The sequence below is a fragment of the Chrysemys picta genome, chromosome 2, assembly GCF_011386835.1.
Source record: "Chrysemys picta bellii isolate R12L10 chromosome 2, ASM1138683v2, whole genome shotgun sequence".
In the NCBI taxonomy this organism is placed as follows: domain Eukaryota; kingdom Metazoa; phylum Chordata; order Testudines; family Emydidae; genus Chrysemys; species Chrysemys picta.
Genome location: NC_088792.1, coordinates 104,607,899 through 104,632,878, shown reverse-complemented (window position 1 = coordinate 104,632,878; position 24,980 = coordinate 104,607,899).

Here is a 24,980-nt window from a genome sequence, read left to right as displayed (position 1 = left end):
CACAAACATAAGTGTGTGCTATTCTCTGGTCTGTTAAGACCCCTTTGGTGATGCAAACTGGCCTCAAAATGACCAACCGTGGCCAGAGGAAAATTCCTCCTGCACCAGGACTATACAGTAATGGTGGAAGTTAGAGCAGCAAGGCATCATCTCTGAGAACTGTGGAACGTAGAATCTCAGCTTCCAAGAACAAAAAGTGTTGTTTAAAACACCACTGAGGTTACAAAGTTATAATCACATAATTTGCAATCACTGAAGAGCAAGTAAATGAATAGTAAAGGTCATCATCCCTTTTGGATAGTGCAGATAATAAATACGCTCTCTTAATCCAGCATAAAGGACTGAATATTTAATCACCACACAAAAATTCTGATTTATGGCTTGTGGGAGGATTTTTAATGCATTATTTTCGTTATACAATTTCTATATCTAAAAGCATCATTCCCAAATCTTCCTACATTTTCAGGGATATTGCTCATTTCAATTCCAAAGTTACCCAGGTTCAACACAAATTTGGTGTCCCCTTAGCTATTCTATTCCTGAAACTAATTACATCAAAATAAAGAATCATGAAACTGAGGTTACAGAAAGAGTTATTTACTATAACTCGTCAAGTGCTATTCTAAAAGAAGGAATCTCACAGTTTTTTCCCATGCGAATAATTTTTGTGTCCTTCATTTTGGATCTTTGCTTCATGCTGAAACCCACATTTGGGCCCTGGCAGGTTTTAGGTTTAAATATTTTCTTCTCAGAGTTGCTCTGATGTTCTTGGCTAACATGTCCTCCTTCCCAGTTATTTTACAGTTTTCTGTGTGCTAATTGGCTGCTGCTCTCCTCCCCAGACCTGCAATTATGTTGTATGCCACAGTAGTTTAAGTTCCTTGTGTTGAAAGGTGCTATTTCAATCTAAATGATCATCGGTAGTTGCAGACAATGATCAGAGAGGTACTGAAAGGGGGGGAGAAAAGGAGGGAGAAAAGGAAGTGCACTAAAAGCTTCCTCCACTCATTTCTTATGTAGAGGGGAGCTTGCACCTGTGGCTGTTGGAGAGAAAGGAAGGTACTGCCTCAGCAGTATGGTACCTCCTTCCTCTATTCTGGAGTAACTTCCCATGAGGGATTTGCAGGATCCCAACCTACTTCTTCAGCTAAGAAGTGGGGCAGTGGTCTGGTTAAATTCCCCTGGATTCTCCCCTCCCACCACTCCCCAGCAGCCCGACAAAAAGATGTCTTCCAAAGGTATGTTACTACAAGCAGTGTGTGTAGTAACTTTTACTGCTTCTGCCCCCTCTCAATTTCAAAACCCTTGTCCCTGGAAGAAGCCATGCTGTCTTGGGACTTGTAGAAGCTAATGGGCAGTGCAGAGGGAAAGGACCCTTTCACCAGATAATGGATCTGTAAATTTGGAATTGGGTTAAAACTCAGTTTCCACTTCCTTATTCAGTTTATTCCCGCATAGGGTACAATGGTTTTATTCATTCTATACCCAGACAGGATTCATACTGAGATAAATGTGAGTTTTACTTTTTGAAAGTTTTGAGTGAAAACTGAATGTGTAAGGACTTCAGGATTTGGGCCATAATGGTCATACTGGGTCAGACCAATTGTCCACCTAGCCCAGTATCCTGTCTTCTGACAGTAGCCAGTGCTAGATGTTTCAGAAGGAATGAACAGAACAGGACAATTATTGAGTGATCCACCCCTTGTTATTTAGTCCCGGCTTCTAGCAGTCAGAGGTTTAGGGACACCCAGAACATGGAGTTGTATCCTTGACCATCTTGGCTAATAGCCATTGATGGACCTATCTTTCCTGTACTTATCTAATTCTTTTTAGAACCCAGTTATACTTTTGGCCTTCATAATGAGTTCCAGAGGTTGACTGTATGCTGTGTGAAGAAATACTTACGTTTGTTTTAAACCTGCAGTTTATTAATTTCATTGGGTAACCACTGGTTAGTGTATTATGTAAAGGAGTAAATAACACTTCCTTACACACTTTCTCCACACTATTCTTAATTTTATAGACCTCTGTCCTAGCCCACCTTAGTCATCTCGTCTCTTTAAGCTGAACAGTCCCATTCTGTTTAAACTCTCTTCATATGGAGGCTGTGTCATATCCCTAATTATTTTTGTTGCCCTTTTCTGTACTTTTTCCAATCGTCATATTTTTTTTTTTTGAGATGGGGTGACCAGAACTGCATGCAGTATTCAGGGTGTGGACATACCATGGATTTATATAGTGGCATTATGATATTTTCTGCCTTACCTATTTCCTAAGGCTTCCTCACATTCTGTTAGCGTTTTTGACATCCTCTGCACATGGAACAGATGTTTTCAGAGAACTATCCACGGTGACTCCAAGATTCTTTTTTGAATGCTAACAGCTAATTTAGACTACATTATTTTGTATGCATAGTTGGGATTATGTTTTCCAATGTGCATTACTTTCCACTTATCAACATTGAATTTCATCTGCCATTTTGTTGCCCAGTCATCAAGTTTAGTGAGCTGTCCATTAGCTTCTACAAGTCCCAAGACAGCATGGCTTCTTCCAGGGACAAGGGTTTTGAAATTGAGAGGGGGCAGAAGCAGTAAAAGTTACAACACACACTGCTTGTAGTAACATACCTGTTTAATATGCTGTCCATAAAAACCTCCACTGTCAGCACTGAGATTTGGGATTTAGTGAGATCCCTTTGTAACTTATTAGATAAGGGAAATGCGGTGGACCTAATATACCATCTGCTTTGGACTTAGCCATCTTGAGTAATTGTGTATCATCTACAAATTTTGCCAGTTCATTGTTTACCCCTTTTCCAGATCATTTATGAATATGTTGAACAGCACTGGCCTCAGTACAGATTGTTGGGGGCACCCACTATTTACCTGTCTCCAGTAAACTGACCTTTTATTTCTATCCCCTGTTTCCTATCTTTTAACCAGCTACTGATCCATGAGATGACCTTCCCTCTTATCCCATGACTACTTACTGTGCTTGAGAGCCTTTGGTATGGGACCTTGTCAAAGGCATTTTGAAAGTCCAAATTCACTACATCATAGAATCATAGAATATCAGGGTTGGAAGGGACCTCAGGTGGTCATCTAGTCCAACCCCCTGCTCAAAGCAGGACCAAATCCCAGACAGATTTTTGCCCCAAATCCCTAAATGGCCCCCCTCAGGGGTTGAACTCACAACCCTGGGTTTAGTAGGCCAATGCTCAAACCACTGAGCTATTCCTCCCCGATCACCTGGATCATCCTTGTCCACACGTTAGTTGACCCCCTCAAAGAATTATAATAGATCGGTGAGGCATGATTTGCCTTTACGAAAGCCATGTTGACTCTTCCCCAACATATCATGTTCAGCTATGTGTCAGATAATTCTATTCTATACTATCATTTCAGCCAACTTGCATGGTACTGAAGTTAGGCTTACCAGTCTGTAATTGTCGGGATCACCTCTGGAGCCTTTTTTAAAAACTTGTGTTACATTAGTTATTCTGCAATCATCTGGTACAGAGGCTGATTTAAATGATAGGTTACATACCACGGTTAATAGTTTTGCAATTCATTATTTGAGTTTCTTCAGAACTCTTGGGTGAATACCATCTGGTCCTAGTGACCTTGTTCCAAAAATTCCTCTATTGACACCTCAGTATGCCAAAAAGCATTCATTATTGACTGAGCAATCGTTATTCACATTACCATAATTATTAGATTGTCTAGTAATTACACAATGTAAATAATTGGCACCCTATGTCTCTAACTACAAAAGCTTTGGAAGAGTGCAAATTGCTTCCTGGAATGCTTGTGAGGATGCTCATAAATGCTAAAAATTCAGGGGTTGCAAAGGAAACAGTTTGAAGCTGTCAGAATGATTTTTGTCAGGGTCTGCTCTCTTCCAAAGTGTAAAGCTATAAGTTTCAATTATAGCTTTGCTGCTTCATATATGTTATGAATCATAAGTCATAAATCACTGGCAAAGGTATTAAGTTGACATTTATATGTATACTGTATGGAGATGATGTATGCTCTGTCATGGTCCAATAATAGAATAGATTTTCTTTTAGAATATAATCCATACTTCATCTTGCTACCTTGGAAAATATAAATGGGAAGGTCTCTTTTCTGCTCCTAGAGACTGCGCAAATACATAAGCGTTGTTGTATTGTGTATGGAAATGCTGAGTAAGCACACACTTTCATTAATATGTGTAGCTTAACATCACCCTACTACTCTTCAGTACACAGTAGATAATATTCCTGCCTAAAAATACAGTGTTTACATTGGGAATTGGCAGATTGGTTTAGCCAAAATAAGAACTTCCCTGAATATTTGCATAAAACTGAAATTATACTTTTCATGAGGTTCAGAAATATTGTTACCTTTTCCGATTATGTTTATATTTTCGATGCCTCTTCTGTTCTTTTTCCAGGCCAATACAGGAAACAGAATTACCAAACCACTGTTTATTAGATTGCTGTCCACAGAGTATCTGTGACCCAGATAGAAGCAGAAATTGCTGCTGGAATTCTCATGAGAAAACCAGCTCTCACCTGACAAAGGGCCCAATCCTGCTTCCATTGGCGTCAATGGCAAAAATCATCCAATGGGATTGGGCCCAATTGCTGTAGACATAAAAGTGGTGAATAAAAACTATGGTTTTACATTGAATAACTGCTCTGTAGTGTGTTTACCCAAATTTAAACCAAACTTTGAACTGTTTGAGATTTGCCCATCACTAACAGTTATTTTTTACCTTTGCATCCCCCTATTCCCAACATAGCCACATTCTGTCTCCAGAGGCCTTTGTAACTTAGGGCTAGATTGTGCAACCACTGAATATTTTGATGAGCACTCAAGTAGTCCAACTGCTGTCAATGGGACAACTCCTGTGAGCAAGTACTCATTAATGTAAGAATTACACTGAGTGATTAGACTGTGCACTAGGGAGATTTTTTTATGTCCCTTTCACTACTGTAGTGATTAAAAACTTACACATACTCATGTTTTGCTCTAATTATTGTTATCTTTCTGTGGAGCAATAACAACTGCGGGGGCCTTGCAGGCATGTTCCCCATTGGAGGAGAAATCAGTCATGCAAACTCTAGAAATATACTTATTCTAACTTGTTTGTTTTACATTATATGCACCAGTCCTGGAACAGAGGTGGTGACAAACAGCATGAAGGCCATCCCTTTTTTCAGGAGCTTCAGTGCCAGTGCCTGGTTCCTAGGGAACAAATCTGCCCAGGACTGATTCTAGTGAAAGAAATGAAGGCAGATAGCAAATTCTCCTGCTGTTTGCCACAGCTCCCTTAGCCAGAAAGTTCATCACAAAACCAATACAGCATTTGTTCAGACTGTGTACCACTCAGACACTAAGGGCTTGTGTATATGGCATTGGTGCACAGCATCAAGCGCACTGTGGTGTGAATTTACAATACTCTAGTGTGCCACACAATAACTGGCTGTGTGGACCCTGCTACTATGTACAAAAAAATTAAATGTGGTGCTTTAGTATGTCAGAGTTCATTAGGGAACTTTTAGTGTCTGCTAGCAGTTAGTGTGCCGCATGCTTGAGCACTGTAGACTCATAGACTTTAAGGTCAGAAGGGACCATTATGATCATCTGGTCTGACCTCCCGCATGATGCAGGCCACAAAGCCATCCCTATCCTTTCCCTTGACTCTGCTGTTGAAGTCCCCAAATCCTGTGGTTTAGAGACTTCAATTAGCAGAGAATCCTCCAGCTAGCGATCCCTGCCCTATGCTGCGGAGGAAGGCGAAAAACCTCCAGGGCCTCTGCCAATCTACCCTGGAGGAAAATTCCTTCTCGACCCCAAATATGGCGATCAGTAAAACCCCGAGCATGTAGGCAAGATTCTCCAGCCTGACCCTCATTAGCCATTATACTGTTTACCAGCGATGGCACGCTGTTCCTTTGACTAAAATCATGTTATCCCATTAGACCATTCCGTCCATGAACTTATCTAGCTTAATCTTAAAACCAGACAGGTCCTTCGCCCCCACTGTTTCCCTTGGAAGGCTGTTCCAATATTTCACCCCCCTGACGGTCAGAAACCTTCATCTAATTTCAAGCCTAAACTTCCCCACGGCCAGTTTATATCCATTCGTTCTCGTGTCCACATTAGTACTGAGCTGGAATAATTCCTCTCCCTCCCTGGTATTTATCCCTCTGATATATTTAAAGAGAGCAATCATATCTCCCCTCAGCCTTCGTTTGGTCAGGCTAAACAACCCGAGCTCCCCGAGTCTCCTTTCATACGACAGGTTTTCCATTCCTCTGATCATCCTAGTGGCCCTTCTCTGTACCCGTTCCAGTTTGAGTTCATCTTTTTTAAACATGGGAGACCAGAACTGCACACAGTACTCCAAATGAGGTCTCACCAGTGCCTTGTACAACGGAAGCAGCACCTCCTTATCCCTACTAGATATACCTCGCCTAATGCATCCCAAGACCGCATTGGCTTTTTTCACCGCCACGTCACATTGTTGACTCATAGTCATCCTGCGGTCTACAAGGACCCCGAGGTCTCTCTCCTCCTCCGTTACTTCCAACCGATGCGTCCCCAGCTTGTAACTAAAATTGTTGTTAGTCATCCCTAAATGCATCACCTTACACTTTTCACTATTAAATTTCATCCTATTTCTGTTACTCCAATTCACAAGGTCATTCAAGTCTCCCTGCAGAATATCCCGATCCTCCTCCGAATTGGCAATACCTCCCAGCTTTGTGTCATCCGCAAACTTTATCAGCCCACTCCTACAATTGGTTCCGAGGTCAGTAATAAATAGATTAAATAAAATGGGTCCCAAAACCGAACCTTGAGGAACTCCACTGGTGACCTCCCTCCAACCTGACAGTTCACCCTTCAATACGACCCGCTGCAGTCTCCCCATTAACCAGTTCCTTATCCACCTCTGGATTTTCATATCGATCCCCATCTTTTCCAGTTTAACCAATAATTCCTCGTGCGGTACAGTATCAAACGCCTTACTGAAATCAAGGTATATTAGGTCCACCGCATTTCCCTTATCTAATAAGTCCGTTACTTTCTCAAAGAAGGAGATCAGATTGGTTTGGCACGATCAGCCCTTGGTAAAACCATGTTGTAATTTGTCGCAATTGCCATTGACTTCAAGGTCCTCAACTACTTTCTCCTTCAGAATTTTCTCCAGGACCTTGCACACTACAGATGTTAAACTGACAGGCCTGTAGTTACCCGGGTCACTTTTTTTCCCTTTCTTGAAAATAGGAACCACATTAGCTATTCTCCAGTAGGTTTACACCCCAGCATGCTGTGCATTCTCTCTCTGTACAGACATGCCGAAAGAAAAAGAATTTGTATGACTATATGTAACAGTGCCATCTGGTGACTCCCACCACAACAATATTATGATATAAAGACTCCCTTAAGAAGTCAATGTGGGGTGAATGTCTAGCTCTCCAGATATGCATCCGAAGAAGTGGGCTGTAGTCCACGAAAGCTTATGCTCTAATAAATTTGTTAGTCTCTAAGGTGCCACAAGTCCTCCTGTTCTTCTTTTAGCTCTCCAGTGTGCCTTTGAAAATCTCCGTCTTAAAGGGGCTTGTTAAACTTTCCCTAATGGTGCATTATAGAATAACTGGTTGATTTGAAAAGGTCAGAAATTATCCAAATTATTCACCTTTTGGAAAGAGTTGCTTTTGAAATTTTGTACTGGTCTAAAACTGCTTATTACTTAGATGTTGGAAAAAGTATGTGTTTTTAAAAACATAGCTCTAAGCTGAGAGCCAACTTGAACTTTAATCCATCATTTCATGCTGAAATGAAACACATTGTACTGTGTCCTTGGAAACCCTCCTCCCTGTCCCACCAAAATAGATATACACTGTACAAACTTTTATTAATATCTTCAATCAAATTGTACTTGGATTATTGTGAAATTTGCTTCTGTTTAAAATTGCAGTGTGTCTGGAATTCCAATTATATTTGTATGGAATTAATTCCATGGTCAAGATGCAAACACAAAACAAAAACTACTGAATTTTCCTTCATTTTGAGATCTTTACATAACTACTACATTAATAAAAGGATACAACTCTAAATGATGATTTCACAGCCTGAAATTATCTGGAAAATAATTGCCTGTTTAGGAAGGAGGACTGCTGATTAAAAACAAGCTGCAGAGCTTTGATTCTTTCAAGTTTCAGAGGAAGAACTTGGAGAAAATAAATCCCTGTTGCTGAATTTAATTCCTACAATTGAGCCTACCTTACATAATAGTGTATAGGAGATGCAAAGCCTGGTCACGCAAGTTTTCAGTTACAGAAAGAAAATAGCTAAGAAACTGAAGCACATGTTTTGCCATTGTATATCACTCTTAATACCCTTCCCAGCTAAATATCCTCCTTTATGCAAGCTTTTTGCTTAGGTTTTTCTCTACTTCTTTAGAAGTCCTTTAATAAGACAGCCAGATAAAGTGGTTTTGGAAAGAATTAATGTTGCTTAACAAACTGTTGCAGGAAGCGGACAGTCAGATCGAGGGAGAAAAATCACATAGATGGACTTCTCTACTGGCTTCTAGATTACGCAGCAATATTTAATTGAAAACCTTACTTCATACTTATGGAAGCTGCAACCTCAATGCCCATAGGTCCCTGCTTTAAGAGCAATAACATTCAGGTACAGTGTTTAAACATACATCAGAAGTACTGTGCATCTACATTTTGCCGGAGCAGATTAGCTTGACAACTGTTTTATGACATTCTGTGTCCTTTACATCCGTGCAGTTTGTAACAAGGGATATTAAATAGATGTTAAGTAAAGGCAAGACTCTCATTATGAACACAGTTGAATTTCTCCAAATTTACATGAACTAAGATCAGAGTCTAGCTTTTAAGGATAGTAACTTAATCATGTCATAAAACTAATAGAAATAAAGTAGTTTCACCTCTAGTATACCTCTATGTACTAGCAAGTAGCCCATATCATGTCACTGATATTTTTATAGCAGGTCTCTCCACTGATTTCAATGAGAAATTGTGCATAACAGTAGATAACACTATGTGGCCAAATGTAATACTCAATGAAAAGAGAGGAGGTGAACAATTCTATGGGTATTTCTGCCTACAGAAGTTGATTCCGGCCTTTGGGGCATGTTCACTTTGGCTGATGTGACAAACTCCACATTCCCTCCAGGATAAACTTTAAAAAAAACTATCCATCAGATGTTGGTCTGTGTAGGTGTGACAGGATAGATGAACCTTGCTACAAGCATGCAGGTAGAAGCCCCACCCAAATAAGCAGCTAACAGATTTGGCAGCTACTGCTGGAATTGTACTGGGGAACAGATATTGAAGGCTCAATTTCCCAACAATCAAGCTTAACATGAAAATGTGAAGTTGACTTGCAGGTAGATGGAGATATGCACAGTGAGAGAGGAGGAAGTGGAATACGAGAAGGGAATTCAGTCAGACCTCCGCATTTCATGCAGTGGCAGATGTTAACTTTTTTGACAGATGAGGCACAAAAAAGTTCTTTCCTCTCCAGGCACCACCCAATGAATAATTTAATAGCTATTAAAAGCTTACCTTATTTATAGTGAAGAAGCAGCAGGCAGACCTGGGAGCTGGAGCTGCCACCATTAGCTCCTTGCACTCCTGCACAGAGCCTGCAGTGTGGGGGAGAGGGCCAGCGAGGCACAGGGTGCAGGTCCCATCCTCGCCCCCTACAAACTCCCTGCAGTCTGAGCTTAACTGCTACAGTCCTACTGCCACTTCACCAAGCAGTGGTTACCACAGCAACATGGCTTATAACATGGCTCCTGGGTATGGTAAATTGACATGGTAACAAGGTAGCTTCCTGAGGTGCGAGTAGCTGTACCAAGATTTGAGCATTGTGCCTCACTACATTCTTTGAAGTTTCTGGCATTGTGTTTTGCTACTGGAGAGAGTGAATTATGATACTTAAACCAAATCATAATGTGTCCTTAAATCTGTATGTATTTCTCAGACAGCATGTGTAGGCATACCGAAGCTAGCCTTGATTGAGCCAGCTTGCTAAAATTAGCAGTGTAGCTGCAGCACCAGGGTTGAGGTTACTGGGTAGCTGCCCAAGTATTTACCCAAAGTCCCGGGTGGGATACTATTCAGGTGGCTAGCCTGTGATGCTGCAGGCACAATGATATTTTTAACAAACTGGCTTGGTCAAAGTTAGCTAAGGTATGCCCATACCTGCTGCATTCGTGCTTCCTCATTGTGACACAGACATATCCATAATGATGGATTTTTCTTCCCATCTCTGTATTCCTGGTGTCAATTAAAAAAAAAAAGATTTAGAGATTTATTTTTCATCACGATAGCAAAGTGATGCCCTACAAAAATGTACAAACACATGCATATGCTATCCATACTTGACAAAGTAGACAAATCTATCCCCTAATCACTTGATTCCTGATATTATTGAAACTGCTTGGCTGTAGTGTGAATACTCAGGCAAAAGCATGACTTTAATGATTCTCCTTGCATTGTACCCATAGGTAGCAAAACCTGGGTTCTGACATATCAGAAGAGAAAACAGATTGCACATTCATAGATGCTCCTCTGAAAGCACCTTGTGGGAATTGGTGTGTACAGACCACTGTTCTGATCCACATGGCAATATTCCATTTCAGACAGTGGCCCTGTGCTTCAAAGGATGAATCATGAAACCTTGTAATACATAATTATGAAAAAGTCTGTCCTTAGGGGAAGTTTTTTCATAACCTCATCAGTTATACTTTTACCCTGAAGCATGAAGGTTTATATCCCTGTATTTTAATCCTACCTTACGTAATCATAGATATTCTCATTTGCATAAATGCCTAATCCTCTTTTAGCCCTACAAAACTCTTGGCCTCAGTGATGTCTTGTGACAGCGAGTTCCATGGGATAACAGTGTTGTATTTCCTTTATCAATGGCAGGTTTGTTGCCTTTGTTTGCATTATGAGAAAGGATAAATAGGAGTGCCTGATTTACACTTTTTACACTATTGATTAGTTTACACGTGTGTCATTTTCCCTTTAGTCTCCCCTGTAAACTAAACAGTCCTAATATTTCTAGTTCTCTCCATACAGAGGTCTTTAAATAGTGCCTCTAAATATTTGTTCCGTCTCTGGACCTATTGCACTTTTGCTATATATTTTCTGAAGAAGGGGAAACCAGAAAAGAATACAATATTCAAGGTACGAGAATACCACTGATTTACACAGTGGTATTATAACAATATCATGACATTACAATATTCTCTGCATTTTCTCTCCTATCCTTGATGCATCCCAACACCTTGTGTCCTTTGTCTTAAAAATGACAATGATGTGTAAAAGAGCTTTATAGAAAATATTTGACCAGTTCCACACCTGGCTTCAAATTGTATTGTATCTCCTGTTGCTAAGGCTCCACCAAACATGATAGTCGTGACTCTGTAGACTGGCTGAAACCCAGAACTTGCTAATACAATAGCGAGGGAAAAGAAAAAAATCATTAATTTTAACTTTGCATATGCAAGCAGTCATGACAGAAGTGCTTGCTTGCTCATGCAATCAGAGAACAGAAACAATACCAGTGATTTATCTGGCCAGTTGTCAAGAGTGTGCTGTCTCTTTAAGATCCAACTCATCCACATTCCACTTACTGACCCTTTAAAAACACATCTTCTGGAAACTATAGTCCTCTGATGGTCACATATTTGCAGGCTGGAGGAGAGGCCTGCTGGGGGTAGGGAGTCCGGCTATAAAAGAGCTGCCCGTGTTTCAGGAGAATGCGAGATTTAAGGAGTGCCTGGAAGTTTCTCTGGGTGGACTAGGGAAAAGACCTGAGAAAGGAGTTATGACAGTGGCAGAAAAATTGGGGAGAAGGTCTGGGAGGCTGACAAGCAAGGCACTGTTGAAGGTGTCTGTGGTGGGAAGCCAAGAACAAGGGTGGACAGGTGCCTAGGGTCTTGGAGCCAGAGTGTAGAGTAGATGGAGGTCCAGCTCTCCTATGGTACCACACATGTTGCAGATTGGAAAACACCTGCAACCAAGGAAAAGGAGTTGGACAAGAAGCTGTGGCCTAGTGAGGGTAAAATGTTGTTACACCCCAGAGAGGGGAAAAGACAGATAGGCCCTATGAGTCAGCAAGAGGCGGGAAGAATGTGTCTCTCATTAGTTTGGCTGGATGCTAAATCCAAAATCTCCTGCCCAGTTACTGGGAGACTGTGGACCTGCAGAGGTGAACTAAGACATTGAGGGGAAGGGAAACGGAGGCCGGGCCACCTGATACTGCAACAAGGTAAAATGACCCGAGCGTACCAGTCATTCATAATTTGAATTAAAAATAAATTTGGGGACATTGAAATCTGCATGCGTAAGTTCTGCAAATAATGACATTAATAGAATACATTATTAATTGTGAATTATGCTCATATCTCCAATCTCCAGTCACTTAAGGATATGAATAAGAGAAACTGTCCATCAGCTATAGACTTGTGCACATTAAGCTCACCAGCAGACTGAGCCAATGCTAATAAAGAAATCATGTATGCCGACTGTTCATGCAGTTTGGGTGGATAAGAACCTTATACTAAAGCAACGCATCTCTGGCAAGCTGGCTGATCCAAAACAGGCACAAAGGGCCAAATTTCACTCTGTTACACTAATATAACTCCAGTGGAGATTGTTGGTTTTACTGAGAGCAGAATTTGGACCAAGCTGTACAAAATAATTATTTTTCTTTTTACTCCCAAGCACTACTTGACATTGTAGAGCATCAAGCATAGCTTTGAGAAACTCTGCCAACCAATTGAACCAATAAGCAATGAACAGCAAGTGATAGAATGAAGTTGTTGGAAAATAATTATCCATGTGGCTAGTGGAGGTTCAATCCAGAAGAAGCAGAGGTGATGGTGGTGGTTTGGCAAACCAGTTGGTAGATTTGGTGGAAAAGCAATTTGCCCCTCGAGCTGAGGGGTTTATTCCCTATTTGTTACTCGAGTTCTCAGTGTTGGAGTCTGATTAGACTCAGTTGTTGTTGGATGACCAGGTTGCAATAGCAGCATCCTGGAGAGTTTGTTTCTTTTAGTGTGTCTGGGCAGCTGGGATTTCCTCTTTTAGATTTAGCCTATTTCACATTGAGATTAGACTACTGCCAGGAACTCTTTTTATGGCTGAATCTTAAGTCTATTTGGAAACTGAAGCTGGCCTGGGATGCAGCTGCCTTATTGTTAAGTGGGATGTCACATCTTAAACACATTGCACCAGTGCTTTTTGATCTGCTGTGACTGCCTGGGGGGATTCAAGTAGAGTTTAAGGTATTGATTTTGGCTTATAAAGCCCCAAATGTTCTGGGTATTGACTGTGTCAGGGCTCATCTCATCTGAGATCAGTGGAGACACTCAAGTTAGAGATCCTCTGTTTAAAAATGGAAGGAAGGCTTCAAGGAGGCTTTTGTCCATGAAGTCCTTACAGCTTTGGATCTTGCTATGTATGAATTCACCTGAAATTGCTGATTCATGCTTCAGTGTCTATCCTCCTACTGGGCTTTTATGTAAAAAGGTGATGTCTGACAATCACTACTGGGAGAAGGGTGGGATATTTGGTTATTGGTTTTTGTTTTTTTTTGGTAAGGGTTTATGTGACTATCTCTTGGTATAGTGGGGTTCATTGCTGGGCCAATCTTTACATTATACCTGGTGCTTGTGAAGAAATGACAAAGGCACCTACAGCCTGTAAGAGGAGAGAACTAATAAACAATATAATATGTGACTATGAAACCAGGTGCCGACTTATTCCCAAAACAGCAGTCTTGCCCAGTGTATTGGTATCAGTAACAATGTATCAGTATCAGCAACATTCTACCTGTCCTGGCAAGTCACCAACTGTGCTCTCGGAGGATGTATATGAGAGAGACAGTGTGTTATGGATTGGGGAAAAATTTGACATACAAAATGTTGGCCATTATGGATAATCTACAGTCTGTCTTGAAATGTGAAGCTATTTTTGAGTCTTATATGGCGTGCTTACTACGTTATCTTTCTTTTAGACACCTGTGGCTGGCCGGTGTAAGCTGACTCAGTTTCTCAGGGCTTGGGTCATGATTTTAGTGTAGACTTCCAGGCTGTAGGACCTTGCGAGGGTCCCAGAGCTCAGGCAGCAGCCTAAGCCGAGAAGTCTACACTGCAGTTAAACAGCCCCACAGTCTGAGCCCCACGAGCCCATGTCAGCCAGCATGGGCCAGCCACAGGTTTTTAATTGCAGTGTAGACATACCCTAAAAGAAAGATAAGGTAATAAGCATGCCACAAGCTTTGTAGTTTTCATTTAACAAACCTGTCATATTACTATAGACTCTTGATTCTACAAGTTGGTCCACACTGGCTTTGGAGTCCACTCTGTAGAACAGCTTGCTAGGTTGGGGCCTTCATCTGTTTAGCATCCTGAAAGAAGTTGATCAGCTTCCAACTACTTCAGGATATTTGCAATGAACATAAATGTTCGTTTGGTAAGAGAGCTTTGTTATATTTTGAGAACAGGCAAGATTATGATTTTGTTTTGTGGCTTATCCACAACTCTATTTATGGTGGGTTTATATATTAAAAAAAGGATGCTAACATCCAGTAGCACATGCTGTAAAACAGTGCTTTAAAACATGTGTATTCTGTTGGATGTATAATCAATTTCCAGTATGGTAATTACCATAAGAGAAAGAATCTCCACTTTTGCTGCTTTGTCATTTACAGAAACATTTTAACTCCTTCAGCAGCTTTCAATTACTATTCATTATTATAGGCTTAAATTATAGTTTGTACTTTATTGGAGTTACAAAAAAAAAAAAAAAGGGCCCAAAAGTTGCAAATTCTAAAATGCATGAGTAAGTTTATTCTTATAAGTGCTATTTGAAATGCTATTTCAATAGTATGGGATTACTGTTATAGTCCTATACTTTACATATGTGACAAATATAGGCCACCAAACTGCAAACACTTGTCTGGGTAGCTTCACTGATTCACAATTAAATATTCATGCCCATTTTCTAGCTCTCCAAAGCCTCAGAACTGAGAGGTGGTTAGTAATTGTTTTACAGTGTGATTAAAATGGATTAAACATAATTAGACTGCTTTACTATTCCCATATCGTACCTTGCCTTTATTGCATATGATTGAGCTAAATTATTTTGTAACAGCCACATCTAATTATACTGTATGTGAGATGGATGAGGTGGAAAAGGAACACTTGATGCCCCTAGCACTTACTTTATAGGTCTGTTGCAACTCATCTTTCAGATTTTTTAAAAACAGTTTCTAATTGTATTTTCTCCCAAATAAATTATAGTTTTAATGTTCATGATTTTTTTTAATTCATACTGAATTTGTTTGCACTCTAGTACCTTCTTGTTCTTAAATCTTATTCTTAAATGTCAAGTAAATTCGTAAGAGAAATGCAAAAGTAAATTAAACCCAAAATGTTCAATATGGAGCTTAATTCTGAATTCCTAACCCACCCAAAACTCCCCTGGGAATTTTGGATACACCAGGAATAAGGACCTCATTTATAATGTACAAGTGTCACTTGTAAAGTCCTGAACTATAGCAACAATTTTCTATGGGACTCCAGCCAAACACAATGAGTCTGATTCTTCTCTTCTCAAACATACAGGTCTAATACAGTTATAATTTGATGGATTTTTTCATCTGCCTTACTTCTGCCTTACTCTGTGTGAGTGAGATCAGAATCAGGCCCACCATTTTATTTGGGAGAAATATAGGGCCTAGTGCAGTCATTTACACTTGTGGAAAGAGAGTACAAGGTGACTGTAAAGCCACTAATCACAGTCCACGTTCATGACATACTTGTGAAGTGATTTTCCATCTCTCTAAGCCCTATACAAGTGAAGTTGTGCTGATATGGAGGGCAAGTGGAAAAGAGGATGTGTTCAGGGCAGAAAGGGATGTAACTGTATAAATAATACACTCGCTAGATTCTTGGTGCCAGTGTCTGGATAAGATTACCATAAACATCCTGCATAAACTAGAACAGCCATCAGCTCCCTCTGTTTTCCCATGCTAATGTAGCACACAACATTTCCTTTGTAAAATAGCAGGTTTTCCCACAGAGAAGAAATATATGTTTAATATAAACCTCCACTATATGTGAGGAATAATAGCCCCTTTTAAGATATATTTGGCATATTATAAAATTGACCTATTTTGTATTATCTAAAATATATATTATACAATGCAGATATAGGATTAATATGTTTATATATGAGATAAAATTGCTGAGCTGTAATTTGGTTTGTCCCCACTCTTTACCCATTCTGTGGAAGAGTCCAGACAAACCACCATTATGGCACCATCTACCAGGAAGCAAGGAGGCAAAGGTTAGTGCAAGGCAAAGAATATCTAAGGGCATGCTCCACCATCATTTCAGTTAGTGCTAAAGGTGGGACATGCCCAACCCAGATAGTATCCAGAGAAGTGGAGGAACTCCCAATCTGTGGAAGAGTCCACACAATCAGCTGATGAGGTGAGGCGACTGAAGAGTCAGGCTTACTCAATAGGTGGCTTGGAGAATGTTACAAGCTAAGTTGTTCTGCTGCCATCCACATCCACCTGGTAGTGTTTGTTAAAGTGTGAGGCAAGGTCTGTGTCATGGCCTTGAATATTGCCAGTGTGGGGACCTCTGTCCTCTCTGCCTAGGAGGTGGAAATACTTTGAGTGGACTTCTCTGGCAGAGGTGGAGTCTTGTCCTATTGTTACGAAGACATGTTAATATATGGCTTCAGCCAATGAATAATAGGGGCACTGTAGCCAGAGAATCTTTGGGTCTTGGCAGTGTCCCAGATGTTTAGAGATCCAGATAGCGTGGTAGTAATTGTTGATCTGCTGATCTGGGGTGATGAGTTACAACACAATGAGAGACTATATGGTGTTCTGCAGCATACCAAGGGAGAGGGTAAATGCCCTTAATTTGAAGATGAACAAATGCTAGAGTGGACTGAATGAGATTAGTTATGCAAGGGATACACTCAGTGATAAAGGCGTTTGACTGATCTCAAGAAAAGCAGCTCTTTAAGTGGAAATATGTAAGCAAATTCATGTCAGACTTCATGTCCACCATTAAGTGATAAACTAAAAGCCAAGCTTTAAGCGGAATTGTCTAGTGTAGACTCCTTTTTCTCATGCTGACTACCACTGCAGAATCGGGGCCTTCATTATGAGTAGATGAAATATGAGATTAGAATGGAAAAGTTTATGATACCACAACTATAGCTGCTGCTGCTCCCATTCTAATAGAAGTTGCCTTCTTGTGCTAGCCTAGTTTTTAAGAGATGTTCTTCTATTGCTGATACATAGCAGAGACTCCCTTGAATGAAACCAAACCAAACTAAACACTGTTTATTTTTGTAACTGAATCACTCTTGGAAATAAAACATGGGTTTAAAATACATGAAGAAATGGCTTCCCATCCTGAACTATTTTTGCAAAGTTTGTGAACCCCCGACCTCCCTCACCCAATAAGTCTGCAACACCTCTGATTTTTCAAGGTTCTCCTATCCCTAATTATAAAGTTGATATTTTGGTTGTTTGCATAGGACCAACACATTTAAATTTATTTGTATAGTTTTAAGATACTTAAACACCCAACATGTGTCACAGCATCAACCTCAAAACAGTTAAAAGGAAGTGTATCATTCAGATGAATGCCAAAGTCAACCTTTTGTGGCATAAGACACTATTGGTGAATCAGAAAAAATACAAGAGTTATGCCAAGGAGAAGACATAAGAAAATAACTTTAAATCTGCCTTTAAAAATCCAACCAAATCTCATTTTGTTTAACTTTCTGTACTGCTGTGTCATATTGTTTTGTGTCCCATTTGTTAGGATAAGTGGTCAGTAAACAAGACAAAGTTCACATACTTTAATATTATTAAAATGTTCTCTAAACATCCCCTTTAGTTCAACAAATTAGTAATCTTGTTATTGGTCAAGCATTTACTGTGTAATCTGCAATGTTTAAAAATGTCTGTAGCATTATCATCGGAAAAAATGTCTAAAACTTTGTTAGACCAATTTTATTTTTATCTATTTTTTCCTTTCATCTTCATTTTCGGCTAAGAGAACCCTGAATTATAGCTGTTTAAGAATGCTATTTAGAAAGGTTACTGAGTTCATTTTGGACCAAACTGTGAGATTTTCTTTCCAGACAGACTTTTTTAATTTAAAAGGGGGACTTGTTTCTGGTTTCTGCTTCATTGCACAATTAGAAATGAGCGTTCCATACTATGTTCTCCAAATTGTACAGTTGGCTTTATTTCTCCCTCCTTTAGGCAGAACCTGCAGTACCACCACTGGCTTCGTATGTCTTTGAGGAAGACAAATGACCCTGCTTTTCAATGATAAAGATAATAAGGAACTCCAGTCTCTAGTAAAACTGCAAACATTACAATACTGTTACTTGATGAAAGTATTTTGTGAAATGTATTGTATAGTACAAAAACATTTTGCCAACATTCATATTCCAGGTAATCTGGATGCTTGTTTCACCATGTAAATGCCCTCTTTTGTTCTTAATTCATGAACTTTCATGAAAATTTGGTTTTCTTAGTATAAATGACTTTTCTTTGTAGGAATGCTCAATACTCATTTACAAAGAAGGGTTTTCTTGCACAAAATTTGCTAATCATTATTATGTTCTGTGCTATGAACCATTAACCATTTGCAAATCTGTTGTTTATAAAGTTTCAGTTGCCTAATCAGGATGTAGAAACAATACCAAATAGTTCAAGAAAACAGCTGGCAAACAACCAGTAGGCTGAGATTTGTTTGTTCAAACTTTTCAACAAATATGAATAATGACTAGAACTCAGAATCATTTTGCAAACTTTTTGTTGCTGCTCTTTAGAGCAGTAGTAGATCTCAGAGCCTTTCAGGTTGATTTTTATGCTGGAGAAGAAATCGCTGTTGGGGAGTTGGTATTTTCTTAGTGTGACTTGTTTTATTTTCATTCAATATATCAGTCTTTGAACATAGTCACAAATCATGAAGGGAAATCTGTCTTCCAGGAATCTTAGCCCTAACATCAGTGCCAGCTTCTCAGAAAGCTACTCTGCCCCAAGAATTGGCTCTAGTTAGGCCTGGTCTACACTAGGGGGGAGAGAGGGGAATTGATCTAAGTTATGCAACTTCAGCTACATGAATAACGTAGCTGAAGTCGACGTACTTAGACCTACTCAGTGCGGTGTCTTCACTGCGGTGAGTCGACTGCTGCCACTCCCCCATCGACTCTGCCTGCGCCTCTTGTGGTGGTGGAGTACAGGTGTCGATGGGAGAGCATTTGGGGGTTGATTTATCGCGTCTAGACTAGACGTGATAAATCGACCCCCGCTGGATCGATTGCTGCCCGCCGATCTGGGTGATAAAGAGTGATATCAACACATTAGAAGCCAGAGGAAGACCAAAGACAGGGTAGGCCCACTGCTTAGTGAAGAGGGAGAAACAGTAACAGGAAACTTGGAAATGGCAGAGATGCTTAATGACTTCTTTGTTTCGGTCTTCAACGAGAAGTCTGAAGGAATGCCTAACATAGTGAATGCTAATGGGAAGGGGGTAGGTTTAGCAGATAAAATAAAAAAATAACAAGTTAAAAATCACTTAGAAAAATTAGATGCCTGCAAGTCACCAGAGCCTGATGAAATGCATCCTAGAATACTCAAGGAGCTAATAGAGGAGGTATCTGAGCCTCTAGCTATTATCTTTGGAAAATCATGGGAGACGGGAGAGATTCCAGAAGACTGGAAAAGGGCAAATATAGTGCCCATCTATAAAAAGGGAAATAAAAACAACCCAGGAAACTACAGACCAGTTAGTTTAACTTCTGTGCCAGGGAAGATAATGGAGCAAGTAATTAAGGAAATCATCTGCAAACACTTGGAAGGTGGTAAGGTGATAGGGAACAGCCAGCATGGATTTGTGAAGAACAAATCATGTCAAACCAATCTGATAGCTTTCTTTGATAGGATAACGAGCCTTGTGGATAAGGGTGAAGCTGTGGATGTGGTATACCTAGACTTTAGTAAGGCATTTGATACGGTCTCGCATGATATTCTTATCGATAAACTAGGCAAATACAATTTAGATGGGGCTACTATAAGGTGGGTGCATAACTGGCTGGATAACCGTACTCAGAGAGTTGTTATTAATGGTTCCCAATCCTGCTGGAAAGGCATAACGAGTGGGGTACCGCAGGGGTCTGTTTTGGGACCGGCTCTGTTCAATATCTTCATCAACGACTTAGATATTGGCATAGAAAGTACGCTTATTAAGTTTGCGGATGATACCAAACTGGGAGGGATTGCAACTGCTTTGGAGGACAGGATCATAATTCAAAATGATCTGGACAAATTGGAGAAATGGTCTGAGTTAAACAGGATGAAGTTTAACAAAGACAAATGCAAAGTGCTCCACTTAGGAAGAAAAAATCAGTTTCACACATACAGAATGGGAAGAGACTGTCTAGGAAGGAGTATGGCAGAAAGGGATCTAGGGGGTATAGTGGACCACAAGCTAAATATGAGTCAACAGTGTGATGCTGTTGCAAAAAAAGCAAACATGATTCTGGGATGCATTAACAGGTGTGTTGTGAGCAAGACACGAGAAGTCATTCTTCCGCTCTACTCTGCTCTGGTTAGGCCTCAGCTGGAGTATTGTGTCCAGTTCTGGGCACCGCATTTTAAAAAAGATGTGGAGAAATTGGAAAGGGTCCAGAGAAGAGCAACAAGAATGATTAAAGGTCTTGAGAACATGACCTATGAAGGAAGGCTGAAAGAATTGGGTTTGTTTAGTTTGGAAAAGAGAAGACTGAGAGGGGACATGATAGCAGTTTTCAGGTATTTAAAAGGGTGTCATAAGGAGGAGGGAGAAAACTTGTTCACCTTAGCCTCTAAGGATAGAACAAGAAGCAATGGGTTTAATCTGCAGCAAGGGAGGTCTAGGTTGGACATTAGGAAAAAGTTCCTAACTGTCAGGGTGGTTAAACACTGGAATAAATTGCCTAGGGAGGTTGTGGAATCTCCATCTCTGGAGATATTTAAGAGTAGGTTAGATAAATGTCTATCAGGGATGGTCTAGACAGTATTTGGTCCTGCCATGCAGGCAGGGGACTGGACTCGATGACCTCTTGAGGTCCCTTCCAGTCCTAGAATCTATGAATAAAGGCAGAGAGCAAACTCTTCCGCTTTTTGCCACATCTCCTCCAAAAGAAGCTGTATTACAAACACTAACAATACAATTTCTTCAATAGCTGTATACTACTCACACAGTGAGAACAAGAACTTACGTATAACAGCATGTCCAGTGACTCCTGCCATAACACTATTCAAAGGCACACAAAAGGCCAAAATTCATCAAAATTTATTTGTTATGAATAACTAGTCCCGATCTAGTATTAGGATAACACATTCATGGTGGAGTTTTATTTATTTTTTTCAAATGAGTTGAATGCTCATGAAATATGCCACACAAACAGTCCTAGACACGGCTTCACTTTCTATCTACAAAACATCTCTGACACTGGTAGAAGTACTGCAAGCTTCCCCACTCTGTCCTGACAACGTACTTCCACCTGAACTAAAGGGACCATCCTTTGGGCGAGATGTGCCCTCAGACAGTAAGATCTTCAGAACAAGAAACAGTTAACTTGTTTAGTGTAGATTTGTGTTTTGTACCCTGTATACTTATGGTGCTATATATCAATACTGAAGATGATTGTTTAGTATCCATGGCCATTCAGTCTTTCATCTCTTTGCTAATACTGTCATCATAGGAACCAGTTATGGTGGGGTTTTTTTGTGATGGGGTATACTAGGAGCTGACTCCACTAATTTGCTATACAAGGTAGCACTATTGAAATCTCCAGGAATGGTCTACCAACTCTTGGACCAAACTTGGAATTTCAAATCTTAAAAATAGAACATGATCCTTTTACTGATTGTAAATCAGCATTCTAGCCTGCTTCCCAACTCAGATCTCAGATGTATTCTTACAGAGGCTTCCTTTTCTATATACACGTGCACACAAACACGCACACACATGTCTTTGAGAATGTCCCTCCCCAATTTAATTATAGGTGGTCCTTGTGTTAGAGTAAATCCCACTGTAAAGAGAACTGTAATGATTAACTTTATCCTGGATTATACAAATGTAATAAATAAATATGCTTAGTTAATATAGTATTGTAATCTGCTACTAATATGGAGGAAAGGAATACAGCAGAAAATGATTACATTTCAAAGTCCTCTCTCTGAAGTGAAGCCCTCTGTTTTTTCTGATTGTAGAATGCAGAAATTAAGTAATGCAAAGCAAGGTGTTGGACCTAATCCTGCTCCCACTGAACTCAAAGATAGTTTTTTCATTAACTTCAATGGGAGCAGAATTTGATTATTAGATTATGCATGGTGCTGTTCTGGGATAGTAAGATACTTAGGAGTGAGCCAAATTAAGTATAATATCTTCCAGATATTCGATATAAACATTCATGTTCAGATGATTTATACAAATGATACAAATATTAAAACCACCTTGAAGACTTATTTCTTAAGCTTCCAGTCTGTTGATGCTGATTGTTAGAGCATGTTATAAATAAATATATGGAGATATACCTATCTCATAGAACTGGAAGGAACCCTGAAAGTTCATTGAGTCCAGCCCCCTGCCTTCACTAGCAGGACCAAGTACTGATTTTTGCCCTACATTCCTAAGTGGCCCCCTCAAACATTGAGCACACAACCCTGGCTTTAGCAGGCCAATGCTCAAACCACTGAGCTATCCCTCCCCCTGAATGAATTTGATGTATAGTTGTGAGTTTAGTTCATTTTTCTGCTTGTGAACGCATACAAAGCAAGGCTTCAGTTCAGCAATTGGATCCTCCAAGATAGTATGATAGGCAGCCAATCCTGAGTGCTACAAATGAGCTGAGTGAATCATGAAATTTCATTTGAGATTAAAAGATAACCAAAATGAAAAACCTGAAGCAACTCTAATTCATAGTGTATGCTAGTTTGTCAAAGGGTTATTGATTAAAATGTACACAGATATTAAAATGATTGTATCGTAGAAACCAGAGATGTCACCTACAAAATCAGAAAGGAAAAATCTGAGAAGCTAGAGAGGATGTTTAATGCTTTTTAGAGGCCATTATTCTTAGGGATTAGCCTGCACTATCTAATGTTAGGGGTAGCCACATTTGAAGGCATGTCCTGGGACTAACTCAGTTACAACACCCCTGCAAGAGTCAGCCAGCTGTCATTCATGAATGTTCTCTAAAAAACGCCTTAAAAAATAACATTCAGGCTTAAATGAGATGCCATCTAAGGTAGGCTGAAATAAACACATTTCAGACCAGTGAGTGTCTCTCTATAGCTCTCATTACTTTTTTATAACTGTTTTGATAAACCTTTGGTAGGAATTGAAAAGTTTAAGACCATCACTTCAGTTGTAATTGGCACTTACGATACTTATTGCAGAGATGCTTTCCCCCCCTTGCTGTTCATTTTTAGATTGCAATAGGGGAAATGTTGGAAAAAGCACATTACCAGCTGCGCCGCCACAGGTTGATGAAACATGCCAGAGTTTATCACGAGCCAGAAATAACCCAATAACCTAAAAACACTAAAAGTAAAGCCTTTCTCATGTATTTCCATTTCCTGCCATGTTTTAACACCACTGTGAGAGTACATCGGAGAGTTATGGCCTGATCTCGCTTCCCTTTTAGGTGGCTGAAAAAACGATTGGGAGCATTGTGTCTGGCTCATAATACAGACTTTTCAGTGTATGAATCAGATGACATATAGCTCAAACTTGTCTTTTATAGCATCTCAATCAACCTAGCCATTACTTCTGAACAGTTTTGTTAAGATAACCATATTTGTAAATAGTGCCATGAAAATAAAATGTGCTAGCTGGGCAGCTTCACTCCCCTGAGTTGCCTTTAAGACAACATACGATACAAAGGGACCCTAAATACTCAGTCTCTGGTTTGGTAGAAAGGATGTGCATTTCATATGAATTAGGCCAAAATCCTGTGCACTCGCTCACTGCTCTCCACCCTCCCCCAAGCTTCTCCCGTAGCTGCCAATAAGCTGTTCGGCGACTCCTCCAATCAGACATTTGGCAGTGCCCTGATCAGCTAACGGGGGCTGCTGCCAAACAGTTTATTGGGGGTGCCACCGAACAACTGTGGCTGGTGGGTGCTGAGCACCCACTATTTTTTTTTCTGTGGGTGCTCCAGCCCCGGAACACCCACAGAGTCAGCACCTATGCTTATTGCTGCTCCAAAAATATCTGTGTTCTCTCCTCCAAGACTAACTACAATGATAGCAGTCAAATAATGGTTCTGGATGTGATGGAAGATGTTATACTCACACATACGCTGAGAATAAATCATGTAAAGCTTGCACATATGGGCCTGACCTTTCAAGCCTTATCATGTGTTTAGTCCTGCGTGAATAAGGGCTTCCTGTGGGAGTAAACGCAATCAGTCCCTGAATATGTTCCATCCTGAATAAACTTCTGAAGTTGCTGTAACTAACTGGAGACAGATTATGTCCTAATGATTCACTGCCTCAATATGACTGCTCCCCAATTTTGGATCCATATCTAGATGCAAACTCAGTTTCACAGTCTATGCCTACAGTAGCTCTATAGTCAAATCCAACAGTTATTAAATTGTAGCCATCAAGGCTTACAGATCAGTAAAACGGGTTTAAGAGTAGTTGAGGATCTGGGAGAACTCCTACATTGTGAAGTTAATTGGCAAGGTTTGGGTAATCCAAGCAGCTTTGGAAGCAGACACCAACATCACCGTATTCTTTGGATGCTTTCCCCAGCCAGCCTTCCAGTATCACCCCATCCTGTCTCTACTGATCTTCATCCAAATGGCTTTCATCTTCTGTCTCTATGAC